The sequence below is a fragment of the Podarcis muralis genome, chromosome 5 (genome assembly GCF_964188315.1).
Source record: "Podarcis muralis chromosome 5, rPodMur119.hap1.1, whole genome shotgun sequence".
Classification (NCBI taxonomy): domain Eukaryota; kingdom Metazoa; phylum Chordata; class Lepidosauria; order Squamata; family Lacertidae; genus Podarcis; species Podarcis muralis.
In genome coordinates, this window is record NC_135659.1 from 53314866 (window position 1) to 53332780 (window position 17915).

Below are 17915 nucleotides of genomic sequence, written 5' to 3' on the forward strand. Positions count from 1 at the left end.
AGTAGATTGGTCTCAAAACCCACACTAAATGCCTGGAAAGGGGTAAAACAAGTTCTGAGGTATCTCAAACAGACAATTGGCTATATGTTACAATTAAATTCTTCAGAGGATGAAATGTTGAGTTGCTACTGTGATAGTGACTGGGGAAATTTGCCGGATAGAAAATCTGTCACAGGACTGGTCATAATGGTCGGTGGAGCTTTAATCAGCTGGGGTCACGCAAGCAAGACGTTGTAAGTGTGTCATCAACGGAATCAGAGTACGCCGCATTGAGTGAATTGTGCAACGAGGTGATTTATTTCAAGCATTTGTTGGCAGATTTAAACGTAAATTGTGGAGAACCAGTACAAGTTTACATTGATAATCAAGCTTGTATAACCTTAAGTAAAACAGAGGGTTTCAAATCGCGTTCCAAACATATCTCTGTAAAATACCAAAATGTACGTTGCTGTGTACAAGACAATGTAATCACCTGTACTTATGTATCAAGTGAAGAAAATGTAGCAGATGTGTTAACTAAACCATTGGCAAAGATAAAGAACAAGCGAATGTGCAAGGGTTTAGGTTTGCTGGAAAAATAATCTCCTACATAGGTGTATTTGATGTTAATTGTTCAGCAGAATCTGTGAGGGGGTGTTCAGTTTCTGTTAATTGGTTCTCGTGGGAAACTTGCAGATTCTAGCTTCGCACAATTAACTCAGGCTGGTGTCAATTTACTCTTGGCAGAAAGCCCAGGTCTGCTTGACCTAGAAACTACTTACTCTGATTGGTTAACGACCAGCACTCTGCTCTGTTATCAAGGGATTGCTAGCTCAGTTTGATGTGAGGTGTTGTTGGGAGTAGAAGTGCTGTGTATGGTTTTGAGAGAGAGAAAGAGAGGGTTTATTTTGCTTTGTTTTGTATGCAGAAACTCTGCTGGTTTTATTTCTCCTTTTTTAATAAATCCTGTAAATAGTTATTCTGAGTCTAGCTGACTTGTCATTACTGCCGCAACTAGCTTCCTCGCTGTGCAGGAAAACTCTGCTACGTTTGGGCTAAAGCCAATAGGGCTATGCCTGACACTTCAAAGTTCCATGACTCTTTCCCCTGGTCGCGAATTCTGCCGGTCATCTCTGCCAGTCCCATATAGTCAATCACCTTCGTCTGCCATTCTTCCAGAGTGGGTAGTTCTTGTGTCTTCCAATACTTTGCCAGAAGAATTCTTGCTGCTGTAGTGGCATACATGAAAAACGTCCTATCCTTCCTTGACACCAATTGGCCAACCATGCCCAGGAGAAAAGCCTCAGGTTTCTTAGGAATGGTCCACTTAAGGACTTTCTTGATTTCATTATAGATCATTTCCCAAAAGGCTTTAATCTTCGGGCAGGTCCACCAAAGGTGATAAAAGGTACCTTCAGTCTCATTACATTTCCAGCATTTATTATTGGGCGAATGGTAAATTTTTGCAAGCTTGCCACAGAGCCAGCTGCAAAAATCCATTGACTAAGCAGCATTTAAAATTTAAATATTAAACCATAACAAAACCAGGACAGGATCGCCAGATTAGGATTCTCAGTCTCAAGTTGCCAGATACTGAGATGAAGTAAGTACAGTGGTACCTCGGGTTACATACGCTTCAGGTTACATACACATCAGGCTACAGACTCGGCGAACCCAGAAATAGTACCTTGGGTTAAGAACTTTGCTTCAGGATGAGAACAGAAATTGTGCGGCAACAGCGGAGAGCCCCATTAAGTGGTGCTTCAGGTTAAGAACAGTTTCAGGTTAAGAACGGACCTCCAGAACAAATTAAGTACTTAACCCGAGGTACCACTGTACTACTTTTCCTGTCAAATGGAGGAGACTTTTCCTGGCCTCTTGCCATATTGACAGGCACTCCATGTGACATTATTTGGACACATGCCTGCTAACTTGCTAGTAGCGTTGAGTGCAGCCATGGTCCACCATTGTCACTGGCTCATGCTGGGTAAAGCAGGATGGTCCGATTCATCTGCCACTGTGACTCAACTGCCAGGACCATCATAGAATCGTGGAGTTGGAAGGGACCCCAAGGGTCACCTTGTCGAACCCCCTACAATGCAGGAGTCTCATCTAAAGCATCCATGACAGATAACCACCCAACCTCTGCTTAAAAACAACCAGTGAAGGAGAGTCCACCACCCTGTGAGGCCTTGTGTGGATCCCAGACCCCCTCAATTGCTGCTCGTTGCTTGGTCATCTACTACTCTCTATCTTATCACTATGAATTAATCAAAAGCTGACATTTATTCAGAGGGAACCAAGGCAGTATAAAATAGAGATGATCCGAAAATATTGCATAGAGCTGATCATTGTTCCCTTTTCGGATGAAAGTCATTGCACTAGTTAGTACTGCTTCTGCATGTTTGGCGTAACTATTTGCTGGTTGTCCACACCTTCCTAAGTTCTTGTCAATAAGACCTCTTCTGAATGAAAGAGGGCACCATTTCTGCCCTTGAAACACACTTTTTATTTTCCTAGGTTTCTTTACTGGGCATGAGGAAGACACGGACTTCAATGGCAGTGGCATAGTCTGTGAAGAAGGATACAGGGTTGTATCTAGGAAAAAGATTTATATGTGTATAACACTGTGATGCCAGATGGCGGTGTGGAGTCCCATCTTTCATCAATGTGATTTCCCTTTATGAAGTTTACAACACGTTTGACTGAAACACTTCTGTTCTGAATTTTGCCCCGTGCTCTGTTTATGTATCACAAACTGCTGCAAACATTAAATAATGGACTTTTTTATTTTCCAGAAAAATGAAAAAAGCACTGCTTCAGGAAAACAACAGAAGGTGGAAGAGCCATAATCCAGTACCGTGTTTTGGTATCTATCTCCCATGTCCAAAATACAACAGAATGAAACTGGACAGACTGCAGGAATGTTTCAGATCCAGACAAATATTCCTTGTTTGATTGCCTTATCCTTTTTTTTAAAAAAAAGATTATTTTGCATTTTTGTAGATGTAACATAGAAGAAGACACTCCCTTTCCACCACAAGAGTACCTCCAGAAAGTCAAGATGCTCCCATCTTTTTGATGTACCAGGATTCCAGAACCATGCAGATGCTGAACTCCAAGACATTTCCTATTGCTATTAGCATTTTCTCTCTGTAACCTAAAAAGCTAATATCTTTTTTAGATCTCTAAAATTCCTCTTGCACATTCTATTTTTTGATGGGACAGTGTGTGCTCTTAACAAAGCAATGGATTGAAAAAACACAGCAGAGAACACATCACTATTATTGGAGCTGCTCAGTAGTGCCTTGGCAGCAGCACACTATTGGCAATAACTCTCTCTCTCTCTCTCTCTCTCTCTCTCTCTCTCTCTCACTCACACACACACACACACACACACACACACACACACACACACACACGTGGTGATCCTTGAGTGTGTGCTAGGGTTGTTGAATTGTGTGATAAATGGAGACTGTGAATGGATATATTGGACTGCATCGGGGCTTTGCATGGATGGACTTTAGAGGTCAATCCCCTTGATCTAATGAGCGATTTATCTAACTCTTTTCCAGTGCCAGTTTGGTGTTATCCAGGACCAGTACACACGTGGGTAATCTGCTTGGAAACTGGCCCTTTTCATTCCAGGATTCCAATGTGCTTTGATTCCAGTGAATGTGAATGGATTATTAGGAGCACCAACTAATTATATATTCCACTTTCCAAATCATACTGGTCCGCCTTCTGAGATGAATATAAGGATAACTAAGAGAAACTAATGGGAGAACAAGGAGACACAGTCCAATCCCCTCTAGCCAGTTTATGGCAATATGTGATTACCAGTGAGGGCAGGCATGGGGAACCTGTAGCCCTCCAAATGTTGCTGGACTACAACTCCCATAATCCCTGAGCATTTAAACCCCTAAATGGCCTCGGTCCAGTATACCTGAAGGAGCGTCTCCACCCCCATCGTTCTGCCCGGACACTGAGGTCCAGCGCCGAGGGCCTTCGGGCGGTTCCCTCGCTGCGAGAAGCCAAGTTACAGGAAACCATGCAGAGGGCCTTCTCGGTAGTGGCACCCGCCCCGTGGAACGCCCTCCCACCAGATGTCAAAGAGAACAACTACCAGACTTTCAGAAGACATCTGAAGGCAGCCCTATTTAGGGAAGCTTTTAATGTTTAACAGACTATTGTATTTTAATATTTTGTTGGAAGCCGCCCAGAGTGGCTGGGGAAACCCAGCCAGGTGGGCGGGGTATAAATAATAAATTATTATAATATTATTATTGGCCATAGTCCAACAGCATATGGAGGGCAACAAGTTCCTCCTTCCTGCATTAGGAGTACCTGTATCTCAAACTGTATTGCACAGTAGTTGCTATGCATTATTAATACAGCATGAAAAAGAAAATAAATCACAAGAAATGAATTTAACATATTTTGGTGTTTTTTCTCCCCTGCCTTGCCCTTCCTGCTGACCTCAGAAATGGCACCCCAACTTCACTCACAATAACCGTAAGCTTTTGCACATGGTTTACTACTAAAAGCTTAGCCTTGGGGAAGTTTATTAATTTGGAATTAACAGTTTTCAGGTCATATTGTTGCACCCTGCTTGTGGTTAACGCTTAGCTGGAATGAAATATTCAACGCAGCAATAGAGAAATTAAAATAATTATTTATTTGTCAGACAAATAAATGAGAGGCACAGTGGTATATGGTTACCAAGCTCTGGCCTGGCCTCCTGCCATTATGGCCAGCACTTATATTCCCTTAATCCAGCCCCCTTTGCTCCTCCTGTGGCTGCATCTGTCCAATCAGCCTGGTTGAAATTCCTATTGGCTGCCTGCTATATCCAATCACAAAAGATACACCCATTTCCTTCTATCCTTATAAGGGAGACAAAGAGCTATATATTGTTACATCTATAAATGACAAATAAGTAATAATATATCTTACATGGAATCTTAATTACCAGCTCACCTCTTGCCCTCTTTGCCCTATTGCCTTCTAAAACAAATGGTTAATCTTAAATTTTTATCTTAAACATATGTCAAGGATCTTGAGTTTCACATCAACATTGAAAGATCTCCTTCATTTGAAGGTTTCTAAACAAATGTCTGACAACTATATATCAGGACTGCCTGGATGGCTGCTTGGATGGCGTCTTCTTGTCTGGCAGGGGGGCTAGGCTGGTGGCTGACTTAATTTCAGGATAAATACAACTCTTACAACTATATGAAATAAGAATCTAGCATTTCTTAAATCCTTTGCATAATTACATTTAAGCCAATATATTTAAGCTAATATATTTCATACATTATCATAGGTAACCTTTTAAAAGAATAAAGCTTCTCAAAGTAGAAAGGAAGGAACTCAGTAAAAAACAGCTTTTAAAAGAAACCTCTTCAGTTCACACCTCCCCCTTTCACCCTCCTTTCCAGCCTCAAAATAAAATAGGAAGAAGCTTCTTCTTCCCCAGCCAAGCCAGTTGCCTTTCCCAACATTTATTGCTCTTTTTAACTCTCTCAGTTTAAGAAAGAAACTGCTTTTAGAAGATTTCCTAAAAATGCTCTCTTTTTCTGTCAGCTAGATGTTTTTTTTCCCATTTGCCTCTGGCCTTTTTAACCTTAGGAAGAAGATCTGGCTCATTTTACTGGGAGGCACATTGGTATTATTTTACTATTTACCTACCACTTTTACAACTTAGTTGTACTCTACAGCAAGCAGGTCAGTGACCTGCTTCTCAGCCTTTTTATGACCGCAATAAACCAGGGGGCCCTTTGCTTGCCAGCTGCTTGCTGGAGCCGCTTGCTGGTTTTCTACCTTGGAAGAAACATTATTTTTAGAATTTTAGGAACCTGATCAAAATATAAGCCAATATAAGTCTTGATTAAAATGCAGTCTATATTCAGATGCCACATTCCCCCCTTTCAAGCTCAAGGACCTTCATCCCAAGTGTCCTTGATAGCTTGACCTTCATCATATTCCTGAGGTAAAGCTCTGTATAGGGCCATGATATGAGGTAGAGTTTCATTTGAAACCATCTTGCTAATTGTACTTCTAAAACATGAAATGATACATGGCATCATACATAAAACCATTACCACTACTGTCAAGAAGAACAAGCAAGACAATAGTATCCCTTTGAGTCCTGTGACATTAGGTAACCAATTGGTGAGCCATCCCATATCCCATCCTTCCCATGTTTGTACTGGGACATGTGCTATATTCTCCATCTTTGTAGCCAACACACGGATTGCCTCACCATTATCAGAAATGTTAAAGCAACAGGCATTCCCTGTCAAGTTCAAGACTCCACATAGGCCTCCCTGCCTGGCAAGTACATAATCCATTCCCATTTTCAGCTGCAAAATGGCGGCTCTACTTTCATCCAACTGTTGTGCAATAAGTCTCAAACTCTGGGCCGTTGCATTGGTTACCAGTTCCACTACTGCTTGCAATTGAATTATTCTGTTTAGATTATAAATAGGATCCCGTGCCCCTTGTATGAGCTCACCAGGATTCCAGGAGGCAGGATCATAATAGGCTATAATGCGCTCTGGCGGCCAATCATCAGTACCGCTCCAACTTTGGGTACTTCCTCCTGCTATACGAGAAATATCAGCATTTCTTCGTGTTCGCTTGGCCGAACTAGTGGGCATAATCCACATTGGTGGTAATACCCATCCCAGGAAACAAGTCCCACTCCATTTGGAAGGGAGTTTCTTGTATGCCCATTCTCCACATATCCACCACAACCATCGGGTCTGAGGTTTTTGGTACGTGGAGTACAGAAGGCGAAATATCAAAAGAGGTAGAGAGTTCACAGTGCAGTATGTTAGATTGCCTTTTTCTGTCACAGTTATGTTCCATACCACTTTCCATGCATGAATAAAAGGAGGTGCACAGGGCAAGGTATTCCGAGTTCGATAGGTAGTACCGTGTGCCCAGGTATGACTATTCTTAATATAATCCCAAGTATAGTGACAATGAGAAGAGCCTATCATGGTAGAATCAGCTGCATCTGATGATTTATGTACACAAAATTCCCCTTGTACAGGTATAACTCGTAATGGTTTAGTTGAGTTCCATCCGGGGAAATTCTGTATTTCTGTTTGGTGTGGCATTTCGCTTACCATACCAATGGCATCTAATGGTATCGGTAATAAGGGCATACCTCCCTCTGAATCATCTGGCCCAAGAGAGCAAACAAGGCAATTGGTCCTATTTGCAACATTGGCTACCATTTCAGCTAAACCTACCCACATATTGTGGTCATGGCTGAATCCATATTTAGCAAATTTGGTCAGATTCAAGGACCCTTCCCCTTCCCAAGGGATCAGGATTAATAATAAAATCATGTTGATGTCTAGCATATGCATTCCTTCCACAAAAGAGTACCTTATTGTGATAGCAAATAAATATTAGTCCCAATATAATTCCCCCAGTGACAGAAATGGGGAACCACCAAGACCAAAACATATATCCCGAGGATCCCCAATGAGTAATATCTCTGATAATTGTTCCACAAGGGGGGGGGGGCAGTCAATCAATTGTATAAGAGAATCTTCCCTTTCACAATCGCTGGTTCAGATGCTCCTCAAGCTTCAGGCGTGCGCAGGTCAGCCAGCTTCCAGGTTGTGGCTGCAGCAGGCCGGTCGTCTAATGTTGCCCGTGACCTAGCCCGTTCCCGGTAGGGCTAGATACAGGGGTTTTTGGAGAGAGTCAGTTTTAAAGGATTAGAGGGGTCACCTTTGCACGTCCAACTGCCTTCGGACTTCTTCAAACGAGAGTGATGAATCCAGGGGGTCACCTCAGCTACCTTCACCGCTGTTGGAGTAGAGAGCAAGACGGTGTAAGGTCCACGCCACTTAGGTGCAAGTGGATCACGTTTCCACTCTTTCACCCATACGCTATCGCCAGCCTGGAACTGATGAATCGGCTCGGCAATGCTGCACGGCGTGCGCTCGAGGACCCACCTGTTAAGAGAAACAAAAACACGGGAGAGAGATTGCACTTGTCCCTGTGTCACATGGTCTCCTATTTGTTTAAGATCAGCTGGAATATCCTGAACAAAGGAGGGCGGTCTCCCATACAGGAGCTCAAAAGGTGACAACTTAAGTCTTTTTGTGGGTGCACACCGAACACGAAACAGTGTTATGGGTAACACATCTACCCATCCCAATCCCGTTTCCTGGGTTAATTTTGCCAATTGGGTTTTCAGAGTCCGATTCATTCTTTCAGTTTTCCCTGAACTCTGAGGCCTATATGCTGCATGCAGTCTCCATTTCACTTGTAGGACTCGACATACTTCTTGTACTACTTGATCAATGAACGCTGGCCCATTATCACTTCCAATGCATCTAGGTAATCCAAACCTCGGGATCAATTCAGTGAGGAGTCTCTTAGTTACCTCTCGTGCCTTTTCAGTTCGGGTGGGAAAAGCTTCAACCCATCCGGTAAGAGTGTCTACAAACACAAGGAGATACTTGAATCCCTTAGAAGGGACCAGCTCTGTGAAGTCCACAATTAGACTTTCCATGGGGACATATCCCACATGTTGGATTCCAGGAGGTTGTACCGGTCCCTGCCTGGGATTGTTTTTAGCACAAAGAACACATTTCTGTGAAATGCAAGTTGCTAATTGTGATAGGTTAATAATATACAACTTCCGGCTGAGACTCTCTCTGGTTGCAGTACCGCCAAGGTGAGTAGATTCATGATAATTTCTTACAATTGTGCCTGCTAGATGATGAGGTACATAAATCCTATTGTCCGGCAGGATCATCCAACCATCCTTCACAACTGCTCCTTCCTGTTCAGCCCACTTCCTCTCTTCTGGGGTATAGTGAGGTTTAACTTCTTCTGGAACTACCTCTGGTATGAGGGCTGCTATAAATCCTCCCACAGGCTTTTGGGCTGCCTCTCGGGCTGCTTTGTCAGCAGCATGATTTCCTCTGGTTATTGGATCCCTTCCTCGTCCATGACCTTTGCAATGCATTACAGCAATCTGTTCTGGAGCCCATACTGCTTCTAACAGGATTTCTACTTCAGGTCCATATTTCAAGGCCTTCCCGTGGGCTCCTATTAGACCTCTTTCTTTCCATAGAGCTCCATGTGCATGCAGGGTTAAGAAGGCATATTTAGAATCAGTATAGATGTTTGCCTTACATCCGGCTGCCAATTGCAGAGCTCTAGTTAAACCTATAAGTTCAGCTTTTTGTGCTGAGGTGCCGGCAGGCAAAGCTTCAGCTTCCACAACTTCCTCATTGGTGACCACAGCATACCCTGCTCGTCTGGCACCTTCATGCAGGTAACTGCTACCATCAGTATAATATACAACATCTGGATTTTTCAATGGTTCATCTTTCAGATCGGGTCTACTGGAATAAACTTCATCCATTACTTGGAGACAATCATGTGATTCCTCATCATCTACCTCTGGTAGGGGCAGCAAAGTCGCTGGATTGAGCATATTCACTACTCGTAGATGAATCCTGGGATTTTCACACAATAGGCCTTGGTATCTAGCCATCCTTGGGTTCGTTAGCCAATAACTACCCTTATATTCCATGAGTGTCAGAACAGCATGAGGTACATTCACATACATCGTCTGGCCGAAGGTAAATTTATCAGCTTCTTTGACAAGGCTTGCAGTGGCCGCTACTGCCCTTAGGCATGGAGGCCATCCTTTTGCTACTGAGTCCAATTGTTTTGACAAATAAGCTACTGGACGGTTCCAACTTCCTAATCTCTGGGTCAGGACTGCCGCTGCAATCCCATTCTGTTCATGTACATACAGCTGAAAGGGTTTTTCCGAATTAGGCAGTCCAAGGGCTGGGGCCTCCATAAGTCGTTGTTTGATAACTAAAAAGGCTTGTTGCTGCTCAGGTCCCCATACGAATGGGTCCTTTTCTGCACCTCGAGTGCTTTCATGTAAGGGCTTGGCCAGACTGCTGAAATCAGGTATCCATAGTCTACAAAACCCTGCTGTTCCCAGGAATCCTCTAAGTTGTTTCCTTGTGGTAGGTTCCTTGATAAGGCAAATAGCTTCTTTCCTCTCTGGTCTCAATGCTCGTTGTTGGTGTGAGATGTCAAAGCCCAAATATTTGACCTTTTCTAAACATAACTGTGCCTTTTTCTGGGAAACTCGGTAGCCAGCTTGCCAGAGCAAGTGGAGCAGTTCCTCTGTCCCTTCTTTACAGGTATCAAAATCCTTTGCTGCTAGTATAAGGTCATCTACATATTGCAGAACCACCTTTTCTCCAGGTATTGAGGGGTAACTTGTTAGATCCTTCGCCAAGGCAGTGCCAAATAAAGTTGGGGAATTTTTGAATCCCTGGGGCAATCTTGTCCAGGTTAGCTGGCCTTTTGTTCCTGTTAAAGGGTCTTCCCACTGGAAGGCAAATATAGGTTGGCTCTGTGGTGCCAGCCGGCAACAGAAGAATGCATCTTTCAAGTCCAATACAGTAAAAAATGTTGCTTCTGGTGGGATCAAACTCAGCAGGGTATATGGGTTTGGTACATTTGGGTGCAAGGTCTCGATAGCCTGGTTTACGAGCCTCAAGTCCTGCACTGGCCTGTATTCATCTGTCCCAGGTTTTCGAACAGGCAAAAGAGGTGTGTTCCATTCTGATTGGCAGGGCTTAAGCAGACCATATTTTAATAGGCGGTCCAAATGTTTCTGGATGCCCTCTGCTGCTCGCCGGGGTAAAGGATATTGCTTTACAGATACAGGGGTAGCCATAGGTTTTAAGGTTACTACAATTGGAGCTATATTCTTGGCCATTCCTGGTGGGCTATTTTCGGCCCATACTCCTGGTGGCACCTGTAGGGTTCGGAGGAGCTTGTTTAATTCTGTATCCAATGTGGGTTGGACTTGCAAGGCTGACATTAGGCGCCATGATTGTTCCTTAGGTACTGAGAGGGAAATTATTCCTGCTGCCTTTGATGGCAATTTCATTTCTGGACCTCGAGGAGTGAAGGTGATTTGGGCCTGCAGTTTGGACAGCATATCTCTACCTAAGAGAGGTATTGGACACTCAGGTATATACAAAAACTGATGGGTTAAACGATGTCCCCCAATCTGGCATTCCAAAGGTTGGAGGAAAGACCTCTTAGCTGACTGACCAGTGGCACTTTTAATGACTACACTTTTGGATGCCTTTTTCTGCAATAGTTCTGGGAGTACTGAGTATTCAGCCCCAGTATCAATCATAAAGTCTATTAAATGGCTCCCTAATTGAATCGTGACCGTGGGCTCCTGGAAGCCTAACTTTATGGAGTCCGGTCGTTCCTAGTCTTGGGTAAAATCCTCCTCTGCCAGTCCAATGAAATTGTCTCTACTCTGTCCTTGTCCAGGTCTCTGATATCTTCCATTTCGGATCATTCCCCGTCCCCGTCCCTGGTTTCTTGGGCCGGAGCCTGGGCCTGGGCCTGGGCCTGGGCGTACTTCTTCCAACCTCAGGGGTTCAGGACACTCCCGCTTCCAATGACCCTCCTTCTTGCAATTCGCACATTGATTCCTTCCCAGTGGTGGATTCCTTCCCCGCCCTCTTCCTCCATTTAAGGGGCGGTAGTCTTGCTTCACTGCTGTGGCTAGCATTACCATCTTTTCCTTCTGCCACTTCTTCTTCTCTTGCTTCTCAGCCTCATCCCTATTCCGATAAACTCGGCGTGCAATGGCCATAATTTGGCTCATCAGCATCCCTTCCCATCCTTCTGATTTCTGAATTTTCTTACGAATGTCAGAAGCGCACTGGGCCACAAATGTAGCAGTAATCATTCTACTGTTTTCAGGGGCTTCAGGGTCAAAAGGAGTCCATATACGATAGGCTTCTTGCAGCCTCTCTAAAAAGTCTCCTGGACTCTCATTTGGTTTCTGTTCTACTTCTGAGACTTTAGACATATTAGTGGGCTTCTGGCATGCCCTGCGGATACCTTGCACAAGCGTCTGGCGGTAGGTGGTAAGTCTGGCCAGATGAATTGCATTGTTTGGATCCCAATTAGGATCTTCCAAGGGAAAGTTGTCCTGGAGATGACGGTCAATATTATAAATATTTCCCACTCTGGCCTGCTCACGCAAATATATCTGTGCCTTTTCAATTATGTCTCTTCTTTCCTCAGTGGTGAACAGAGTATTCAGAAGCTGGCGACAATCTGTCCAAGTAGGACTATGAGTATTTACTATTGAAGTCACCAAGTCCATCATAGCCTGAGGTTTTTCTGCGAAAGATGGGGTGTGTGTTTTCCAATTCATCAGATCCGTAGTTGTGAATGGAATATATTGCAGGGTCGAAGTCCGAGGTGGCCTTGGTCCAGGTAGCCCATTAACCAGCACAGGCTCCTCAAGTGCATCAAATACTCTTCTGAGAGGGGCTACTACGTGATCTTTCTCTTCGCTTTGCTCTAGGGGCCTCAAATCATAGGGGATGGTATTTGTCCCAAGGCGTTCTTTTAGCAGCTTAATACGCCTGGCTGTATTGCTTGCTGACCGATTAAGGTCTCCCTGTAACTTCTGTAATAATTCTCTAGGACTTGGATGTACAGGGGTTTGGGGTAGGCAATCAGTTGTTCCACTAAAAGAGACTGTAGATGGAGTTCTACTGGGACTCACAGATGGAATAACCACTTCTGCTTGGGCTTCATTATAGGACTCCAATGCCTCCTGAAGATATTTATCATAATCTATCAAGGAGTCAAGTTCTGTGTCTCTACCCCCATTATTCGTTCCACTTTCTTGCCTTGGGGTTACAACTGGTGGAGGGTTTGGATTAGGCTCCCTTCGATGTGGAGCATAGGGTGGAGGTGGAAGCACCTCTTCCTCTGGTCCCTCAAAAATGGGTTTGAGTTTATTTGGCAAGATTCCTTTCCTAGCTTCGGCTTTTACAGCCAATAATTTGCATCGTTGGACTTTGCATTCTCTTATCCATGGAGGATTTTTATTTAATGTGCTCAGCCAAGAATCTATATATGAAAATTGTTCTGGGCACCCTCCAGTTTCTTTGGTGATGTTAGACCAAAGTTTGCTTACTAAATTTATATCAAAAGTTCCCTGAGATGGCCATCCAGTATTTTGTTTCGGCCACTCTAATTCACATAACGTTCTCAAGCGCTCTGGCGTCATTTTGACTCCATATGCCCCTGAGAAGGCTTTCTTAAAATTATTTAACATACATTCAAGAGGTGTATTTCCCCCCTTTGAACCCCCAACTCCCATTGTATGGCCCTGTGAAGTATCCACTCAGTCACTCACACACACGCTTCGTGGGTTTCCTTGCCCAGATGGAGTCGCCTCACTGGGAACCGAAGTACTACCCACTCCACACTCAGGTCAGCTACAGATTGCTCTGTACTTTCTCACACATACAATGCGCAAGATACTTCACCACACTCTACCTCCCATTCTTCCCTTTTCCCCCACCAGACCACCATCTGATATACCCAACCACCTAGCGTACTCAGTTCCCACTTACTGAGACGCAGAAGTTTGATCAAGACTTCTCTTCCTCCCAATTAATTGGAGGGCCAAAAATCCCTTTGTGCACTTACCCTTGGTTGGTTCCGTTTCCCCCCGGTCCGTCGCCGCCAGTGAGCAGGGTATCAGACAGACGAGACTTCTGCGTTTCCCCTGGAAAAATTTACCAGTGCGCGCTGGGAAGCAGTTTAGAGATCCTCTCTCTTGTACCCTGCTCAGTAGAGCGAAGGGGCTGCGTTCCAGCAGACCACTTATCCGAGTCACAGGAGCACCATAAAATGTTGCACCCTGCTTGTGGTTAACGCTTAGCTGGAATGAAATATTCAACGCAGCAATAGAGAAATTAAAATAATTATTTATTTGTCAGACAAATAAATGAGAGGCACAGTGGTATATGGTTACCAAGCTCTGGCCTGGCCTCCTGCCATTATGGCCAGCACTTATATTCCCTTAATCCAGCCCCCTTTGCTCCTCCTGTGGCTGCATCTGTCCAATCAGCCTGGTTGAAATTCCTATTGGCTGCCTGCTATATCCAATCACAAAAGATACACCCATTTCCTTCTATCCTTATAAGGGAGACAAAGAGCTATATATTGTTACATCTATAAATGACAAATAAGTAATAATATATCTTACATGGAATCGTAATTACCAGCTCACCTCTTGCCCTCTTTGCCCTATTGCCTTCTAAAACAAATGGTTAATCTTAAATTTTTATCTTAAACATATGTCAAGGATCTTGAGTTTCACATCAACATTGAAAGATCTCCTTCATTTGAAGGTTTCTAAACAAATGTCTGACAACTATATATCAGGACTGCCTGGATGGCTGCTTGGATGGCGTCTTCTTGTCTGGCAGGGGGGCTAGGCTGGTGGCTGACTTAATTTCAGGATAAATACAACTCTTACAACTATATGAAATAAGAATCTAGCATTTCTTAAATCCTTTGCATAATTACATTTAAGCCAATATATTTAAGCTAATATATTTCATACATTATCATAGGTAACCTTTTAAAAGAATAAAGCTTCTCAAAGTAGAAAGGAAGGAACTCAGTAAAAAACAGCTTTTAAAAGAAACCTCTTCAGTTCACACCTCCCCCTTTCACCCTCCTTTCCAGCCTCAAAATAAAATAGGAAGAAGCTTCTTCTTCCCCAGCCAAGCCAGTTGCCTTTCCCAACATTTATTGCTCTTTTTAACTCTCTCAGTTTAAGAAAGAAACTGCTTTTAGAAGATTTCCTAAAAATGCTCTCTTTTTCTGTCAGCTAGATGTTTTTTTTCCCATTTGCCTCTGGCCTTTTTAACCTTAGGAAGAAGATCTGGCTCATTTTACTGGGAGGCACATTGGTATTATTTTACTATTTACCTACCACTTTTACAACTTAGTTGTACTCTACAGCAAGCAGGTCAGTGACCTGCTTCTCAGCCTTTTTATGACCGCAATAAACCAGGGGGCCCTTTGCTTGCCAGCTGCTTGCTGGAGCCGCTTGCTGGTTTTCTACCTTGGAAGAAACATTATTTTTAGAATTTTAGGAACCTGATCAAAATATAAGCCAATATAAGTCTTGATTAAAATGCAGTCTATATTCAGATGCCACAATATTTGCCAATGCCATGACCTGCAGGTTCTTTAAAGCAAATACCAATTTCAAAAGGACAACATTGGAGCTGCTATTTTTAGCTTAAATACATGGCTATGAATTTAAAATGCAATTTGAGTTACTGTATTTTTCGCTCCATAGGACACCCTTTTTTCCTCCTAAAAAGTAAGGGGAAATGTCTGTGTGTCTTTTGGAGCAAATGTGTGGTCCTTGGAGCCAAATCGCTGTTGCCCCGCCCTCCTGGGCTGCTCTTTGGGGGTGGGGGAGGAGCCACAGTGCTCTGCTGGCAGCCTCCACTTTCCCCTGAAGCCCCAGCAAGGTTTGCAAGCAGCGGGAAGGCTGTGTGCTCCTGGGCTGCTCTTGGGGGGGGGGGGAGCCACACTGATTTGCCTTCAGCTTCTGCTTTCCCCTGAAGCCCTGGCAAGGTTTGCAAGCAGCAGGAAGGCTGTGTGCTCCTGGGCTGCTCTTTGGGGGTGGGGTGGGGGAGCAGCAAATTGCCGCCTCTCAGTACCTCCTAATTCAACTGCAAAGGCTTGATTGCCTAACTGGATTCTGAGCTCCATTTGAAGTTTAAAAATACTAAGTTTGGGGATTTCTTCAAGCAGCAGTTTTGCGGAAATAGTCATAAATACATGCAAAGCATCTCCACAAACCAGTGAGCTCAGCTAAAACCGAGCAGGCATCTGGCATAGTAACAGTTTAAACTGCAGAACTATAACCGGACATCCTGTGTGTTTGTGTGTGGACCATGTTCCTAGCAGCTAATATTTATTGCAGAAAAGAGGCACTGATATTCCACTCCAAATCTATAATCCATTATACAAATTCTTACAAGTACAGTCCGCCTATACCAAACCAAAAGCATTGTGTTCTGTTGGTATTCAATGGAAGCTATTTATCTGCCCTCTTTTCCTCCTCTGTTCTTTGCTCAGTCACTCCATTTCCCACTCTTTGAATCTTGCTTTCAAAACAACCATGCCTGCTTTGAGAAAACTTCACAGATTTAGGAACTGGAGCGCAATCATTCGATTTCTTTGCTTTTCCTTCATACTCCGAGCACTTCTCATTTGCACAGCCCTGCTTTCTCTCCCTGACTATTACCATTCTTGATTAATAACAGTAAAATGCTCAAATTTTAGTTTATGCGACGGCTGCCAATACTGACTTCCCAGTGATAATGAAAACAGCTACATTGTAATGGAATGTCTATCCTTTTTCCATTCTCTTCATTATATATTCTGCCTCACTTTAAAGCAGCAAAGCGGACAGGAGCCACCCCCTTTGTTGTTTTAAATAGTTTACTACAACATTTGAGTCAGAATTTGTTTTTTCTTGTTTTCCTGCTCTAAAAACTAGGTGCGTCTTATGGAGCGAAAAATACAGTAAGTTGCTGTTGCTTAAAGGTACAATTATTTGACAGTACCTTTGCCAGTCCAGGAGCCTCTAAATAACTTTTTTTTAAAGCACTAAATTCCAATTTCAATAGAATTGAAGCTCAAAAACATACACTCCTGATTTAAACAAAATTTATAAACAAACAAACAACAATGATGAAAATCTTAGTGCACGACAACTTCAGAATGCCACACAGCTCTCAAAACAATATACTGAGACTTTAGTTATCTATTTAGCCAAGTTGTGCTCAGTGCCACAGTGTTGCCCAAGTGCCACTATGATGCTGTGCCAAGCTAGCCCAAGACATTTTGCTGCCTGAGGTGGAAGACAAGAACACACCCTATTCTCCATTTAATGCACATAATTCAATAAGACGTGCACTTTTATTTCAACACTGGGGATGGGGCAATGCCCTCCACCATATTTGAGGGCAGCAGGCTAGTTTAGGGGTCACAGGGCAGGCAGCGTGGCATCCAGACCTACGCCCCTTAAACCCTCACTGCCACAATAATTGCTAGTAACCCTTCTGGTTTCTTAGGGAGGGGGAAACTCATCAGTAACTAAAATGGTCACAGTGCAGTGTGCATACAGAAATTGTTCCTCATTTCACACTCCAGTTAGATAAACAAGGAAGTTGTTCTTAATTGTAGAAATGGGGCTCGGGAACTCGCTCCCGAGTTAACTCGCTGCAGTTAATAGGGTCTTGGACAGGAGAATTCAAACCCCCAATCTGCCATTTTGGAGCGGGGAAGTTGCATCCTCGCTGGCACTAGCCAATAAAACCCCCAAAACATGGTGCTTGAGGCAGGGAAGGGGTTAGGGATAGGGGAGAAACTTGAATTAGTTTGCATTTGTAGCCAAATCTATCAATTCTACACTTTCTGAAACAATATGCAAACTGAAGCACAGCTATCCTTCAGAATTTTGCAAAAATAGCAATAGTGTTTACAAAAATAGCAATAGGAATGCGGTGGTCTACACCACTGAGCCTCTTGGGCTTGCTGATCGTAAGGTCAGCAGTTCGAATCCCCCCGATGGGTGAGTTCCCATTGCTCTGTTCCAGTTTCTGCCAGCCTAGCAGTTTGAAAGCATACCATTATGAGTAGATAAATAGGTACCATTGCGGCAGGAAGGTAAACAGTGTTTCCATGCTCTCTATCTTCCATCATGGTGTCCTCTTGCACCAGAAGCGCTTTAGTCATGTTGGCCACATGACCCAGAAAGCTGTCTGTGGAAAAACACTGGCTCTCTCGGTCTGAAAGTGGAGATAAGTGTCACACCCCATAGTTGGATTTGACTGGACTTAACTGTCCAGGTGTCCTTTACCCCCCCTTTTTTTAACCTTTACAAAAATGCATAATTATTAAGGAAAATAATACAGAGGATTGCTGTGGGAAATAATGAAGGCAGTGTTTAAAGGCATATGTATTTAAGAAAAATGAAGATTCATTAAAATATAGAG